We start from the raw sequence: 6,072 nt of genomic DNA, 5'->3' as shown, positions 1-6,072 counted from the left end.
TACTGGTAAGTTTTCAATTTTACTCTCACCTCTGCCCTTGCTGCAATTGATTACAACAGCATTGATCTCCCCGTTGTGAAGACCAGCCCACTGACTCAAGGAGTTCTGTTCCCTATGCCCTCTAAGTGATTATTACGAAATGATTTTTGCTTACATTTCCCAGAACTCATTTTGTCCCCAGAGTCAGGATGACCTGCTGTTCTTCCCTTCCTCTTGACTTCCCATCCCCCTGCTGCTTCATAGTAAATGGGGCTTCCATTGTTTTGATTCCATAATGTCTAATTTACATTGGAGATAGGTAGATAGCAACCTTTCCTCCTGTCTGGGGGAGAACCTGTTTCTCCTTGTTTGGAGAGACTTTAAAGCATAATATCCATAATTCCTCACATATTGTTAATATATACATTTCACAGTAATCAGTCACCAGCATGTCACCAGCTTTCCTAAAAGCCATTACTCATTACACTTTTGTAGTTCAAAACTATTGCATACAAGCAGTTGATTCAATTGCTTATTCCTTAGAGTTCAGACCCCTGTTCTCCCCGAGTGCAGGCCCTGTTCACCACAGAATTTTCACGTTTAAATTTTTAAGTGCTATCCTCCCTCTAGCACCTCCCCCCCCCCTTTTTAAAGTGTGCTGGAATTGTGCCAGTGACTTCTTAGAGTGCATATATTCACTTCCCCACAGTCCATCCCATAAAGGAAGTGGCTCAAACTGTCTGCAAGTTTTGATGTTTTAGTTCTTGCTAAAATCAGCACTTTGATTAATTTAATACAATGATTTTTGTATGCAATATTTTAAATCTCCCACTAAACAGCAAAAGGGGAGAGAAATTGTTGGTAAATTATTTTGGGTGCGGCTGAACCTACAGTGGACTGAGATTGCTTTCTCTAGCTCACTGTGAGATCCCATGTACAACAGGCCTAGTTTAGAATTTTTATGTGAAATACTCCAATGAAATTTCATTAACTATGAAATGTATATGGATTGCACTACAACTGGTAAATAACATTGAGTTACTGTCCAGCAGTACTAGATATTAAATGTTTTATGGGACATACATAAACATGCCACTTCATCTGTCTTCTGGAATGTATGCAATTAATGGTTTTGCTGCCCTACCTCCTTTAAGTTACCGCATACTAATTCTTCGAGACTGTTTTCTTGTTTCCTTTGCTGTAACAGTTAAAGTCATATACTGGAATAGTAAAACCCATTCGTCACATTGGAGTGGCTATTGGCCATCATCACTGAAAAAAGCTGAATACCATCATCTTCGAATATTGATTCAATCCCCTCCCCTATTCATAGTGGAAGTCTAATGGAATAATTTGGTAAAACAAATGTCTAATGTTAAAGGTATTGAAGTCTCAAGTGGAGAAATACAATTCTGTGTTCCAGCCAAGCACACGTTTGAGTTAATCTTAACATGGTTCTAGTCTATATCATCTGTTACAGTTTGAAGTTTGGAAGAGAGTTCCTGCCTATGATTTTACTAGAAAGCATAGAAGATGCTTCTGGAAAAAGTGAGACTAATAAAAGGTCAAAATAAATATTCAGGTGGTTTCAATTGTGCTATCTGAAATTCAGTAAAGAAAATGAAAGACAGATGCTCACTTTTCAAATGACATATGAAAAAAGCTCAGGCCATTCGTAGTCAAAAATGACTTCATGGCACATAACACCCTTCTCTCCCCCCTCCAGCGCTGTGAGCCTCTCTGCCCTGGTTTAATAGGCATTAGTTATCTAGGCTTCCCAATTTTAGAAGCTTTCTATGAGAGGCATAATTGCTCAACAGAAAAAAAGCTGGGTTGATAGGGAAAAGAAAATGAATGCACTACCTTAAAGTAGGGACCTACTAAAAAGCATTCTAGAATTTGGACTTCCTGTGCCAGGTTTGCACTGGCCAAGGATAGTGGGGCTGCTCACTGTTAACTAAATCCATTTTTATAAAAAGTTTAGCTTTGTGATGGGGCATGACTCACCACCTCAGTGCCTCCTGCTGGTTGTGCTGGGAATTAGCTCCTGGTTACCAGTGCACCTTCTTCTAGTGGTGTCTCACCGCCATCACTTTTGCTCCACCTCTAAGATCCGCAGCACTCCCCAGACTGTCGTGTCCTCTTCTGAGCATGGCCCTCCAGCTGTGCCCCACTCCACTTTCTCCACACTTCCAGGGGAACCGGCTGTCTCAAGTCCATCCACTTGCCACTGTGGCCTTCAGTCTAGCCTCTCACCTCAAGGGGTAAACTGTAGTCCAAATACTGGCCACCCCTTTTGGGGCAAGTGGGCAGGGGGTCCAGGTCCACTCAGTACTCCAGGACCCGACCCAGGGACCCTATAGCCATTGGTCACATGCTGCTGCTCCTCCAACTCCCACCACCTATTTCCCTGGGCCGCTTCCCCATAGCCCTAGCACCTTCCCAGCCCTTTGTATCAGGGGCCTCAGTCTAGCAGTCCTCAGTTCCCTATTGCTCTCCTGACCCTGCCCAGCAGTGCTCTGTCTAAGGTACTCCTCTCAGGCAGCCAATCCTTCTCCCTTGCACTCCAGGAAGAGACTGACTGTGTGCTGTTGAGCAGCCCTTCTTATATGGCCCTCCCTTGCCCTGATTGGCTGCTCCAACAAACCTTCTCCTGATTGGCTCTCTACAAGCCCTCCTCCCATGGGTTGGGTTTGGTGCAGCCTCCCTGAGGGCTGCTTTAACCCTCCATCTATCTGTGTGGGGCAGTTGCCCCACCGCAAGCTTGTATGGCTATTTTCTTAGAGCCATGTGGTAGCTAGCCAGGGAATAGCCCACAGGAGGGGAATGAGTATGGGAAAGTTAGTGAATAGTTTGATTTCAATGTGTTCCCTTCCAGATGCGGGGTAGGAGTTGCAGAGGGACCTTGCAAAAAAATGGTTACTAACCTTTTTGTAACTGTTGTTTTTCTAGATGTTTTGCACATGTCCATTCCAATGTAGGTGTTTGCGCACCCCAAGCACAGTTGCCAGAATTTTTTCACCCAATAGTATCTATCAGGTCTTGTTTGTGATGTGGACCAAGAATGCCTGACAAGTCAGGTGGATTGCTCTAAGTTCTCTGATATCGATATGGAGCAAAAACTCCTTGAGACCCCAGACTCTGAGTTTTGAGGTACAAACAAACCCAGAGTGTTGTGATCGGATATACCTGAAGGGAGCTTATCAAAGTCGAGATTGCATATAAGCGGTCCTCCGGAAGCAGGGTCTTTGCCTGCACGGAGTAGAGAACTGCCCTGAACTCTATTGTTTGTATGGGGATAAGAGTAGACTTCTGGCCATTTATTAATAGACCCAAAGCCTGGAATGTCAATTAGATGAGATTGATGTCGACACCACTTGCAATCTGAACCGACCCTTGATCAGCCAGTTGTCGAGATACTGGAAAATGAGAACTCTCTTTCTTCTGAGGAAGGCCACTACTACTGCCATACACTTGGCGAAGACCCACAGGGTGACCGATAGACCAAATGGCAGAATTGCAAATTGGTAATCGGCTGGTTCACCACAAATCTTAGGAACCTTCTGTGGCACTCAGGCACCTCGAAAACTGATATGTAGAAGTATGCATTTTTCAAGTTGAGGGCAGCATACCCATCCCCTGGATCCAGTGAAGGAATGATGATGACCAAGGAGACCATGCAAAACTTTATCTTCTTGAGATAGGTTTCAGAGTAGCAGCCGTGTTAGTCTGTATCCGCAAAAAGAAAAGGAGTACTTGTGGCACCTTAGAGACTAACCAATTTATTTGAGCATAAGCTTTCATGAACTACAGCTCACTTCATCGGATACATTCAGTGGAAAATACAGTGGGAAGATTTATATACACAGAGAATATGAAACAATGGGTGTTACCATACACACTGTAATGAGAGTGATCAGGTAAGGTGAGCTATTACCAGCAGGAGAGTGGGCGGGAGGGGGAACCTTTTGTAGTGATAATCTAGGTGGGCCATTTCCAGCAGTTGACAAGAATGTCTGAGGAACAGCGGGGGGGGGGAAGGGGGGAATGAGGGTGAGGGAGGGGTAATAAATGTGGGAAAATAGTTTTACTTTGTGTAATGACCCATCCACTCCCAGTCTTTATTCCAGCCTAAGTTAATTGTATCCAGTTTGCAAATTAATTCCAATTCAGCAGTCTCTCGTTGGAATTTGTTTTTGAAGTTTTTTTGTTGAAGAATTGCCACATTGGTAGATGTGCAGGTGAACGAGCCTCTGATAGTGTGGCTGATGTGATTAGGCCCTATGATGGTGTCCCCTGAATAGATATGTGGACACAGTTGGCAACGGGCTTTGTTGCAAGGATAGGTTCCTGGGTTAGTGGTTCCGCTGTGTGGTATATGGTTGCTGGTGAGTATTTGCTTCAGGTTGGAGGGCTGTCTGTAAGCAAGGACTGGCCTGTCTCCCAAGATCTGTGAGAGTGATGGCCTAATCACATCAGCCACACTATCAGAGGCTTGTTCACCTGCACATCTACCAATGTGGCAATTCTTCAACAAAAAAACTTCAAAAACAGATTCCAACGAGAGACTGCGGAATTGGAATTAATTTGCAAACTGGATACAATTAACTTAGGCTGGAATAAAGACTGGGAGTGGATGGGTCATTACACAAAGTAAAACTATTTCCCCACATTTATTACCCCTCCCTACCCCCCCGCTGTTCCTCAGACGTTCTTGTCAACTGCTGGAAATGGCCCACCTTGATTATCACTACAAAAGATTTCCCCCTCCCCCACTCTCCTGCTGGTAATAGCTCACCTTACCTGATCACTCTTGTTACATTGTTTCATGTTCTCTGTGTATATAAATCTCCCCGCTGTATTTTCCACTGAATGCATCTGATGAAGTGAGCTGTAGCTCGTGAAAGCTTATGCTCAGATAAATTGGTTAGTCTCTAAGGTGCCACAAGTACTCCTTTTCTTTTTGCGGATACAGACTAATACAGCTGCTACTCTGAAACCTATCTCAAGAAGATAAAGTTTTGCATGGTCTCCTTGGTCATCATCATTCCTTCACATGGGAATGAAGGGTAACTGAATCCTGAAATGAAGGGCTTGAAAAGTTGTCCTCAAGTGTCTCATCAAAACGAGTGTTTTGAGGTGCCTGAGTGACAAGGAGCAGACTGAGATAGCCCCAAGGAGGACTACTGTGGAGGGCATCTATGCCCAATTCCTTTATTCTTTCTCCTCCACTGGTTGTGTCTGGGTGGCTGAGTGTAGTCACACCCCATATGCCGGGGCCTGTAATGCCTTCTGGATGCTGCAGGTGTATAAAGGCCCTGGGATTTCAGGGTTGCCTTAGAATCCTTAAGGCTGTGCAACTTTGGGAATGGGCAACGGTGGATGGATCACTTGATGATTACCTGTTCTAGTCATTCCCTCTGGGGCACCTGGCATTGGCCACTTGTTGGAAGATACTGGCCAAATGGTCTGACCCAGTATGGCTGTTCTTAACTTGGCATCTGTTTGCTCCAAAAAGATTGAGTACCCCTCAAATGGGAGGTCCTGAACAGTCTGCTGCACTGGTTGTAGCAACACCGAGGATTGTAACCACAAGCTCCTGTGCATTGTGACAGGTGTGGCAATTGATCTGACCACAAAATTGGCTGCATACAAGGCTGCCTGTAGAGAAGCCTGGGCCACTGTCTTTCCTTCTTCAACAAGCGAAGGAGATCTCTTGTCTAACATCTTGAGGAAGCATGTCCTTAAATGTTTGCATCGTCTTCCACATGTTAAAATTATGGTGACCTAGCAAAGCTTACTGGTTTGCTATGCAGCGCTGCAATCCACCTGTCGAGTAGGCTTTCCTGCCAAACAAGTCCTGCTTTTTGGGATCCTTCATCTTGGGTGCAGGTCCCGCTTGACCCTGACAGTCCTTATCATTGGCAGCTGCCACCACTAGAGACCCTGGGAGAGGGTGAGAGAATACAAATTTGCATCCCTTAGCAGGCATGAAATACTTCCAGTCAGTCCATTTGGCTGTAGGTCAGAGGGAGGCGAAGATCTGCCAGAGTGTCTTACCCGGCTCCATAATCACTTCATTAAGGGGTAGAG

This window comes from Lepidochelys olivacea (genome assembly GCF_965140295.1).
Source record: "Lepidochelys olivacea isolate rLepOli2 genome assembly, chromosome: 8".
Lineage (NCBI taxonomy): Eukaryota > Metazoa > Chordata > Testudines > Cheloniidae > Lepidochelys > Lepidochelys olivacea.
The sequence above is the reverse complement of the archived record's forward strand: the minus strand, read 5'-3'. Positions refer to the sequence as shown.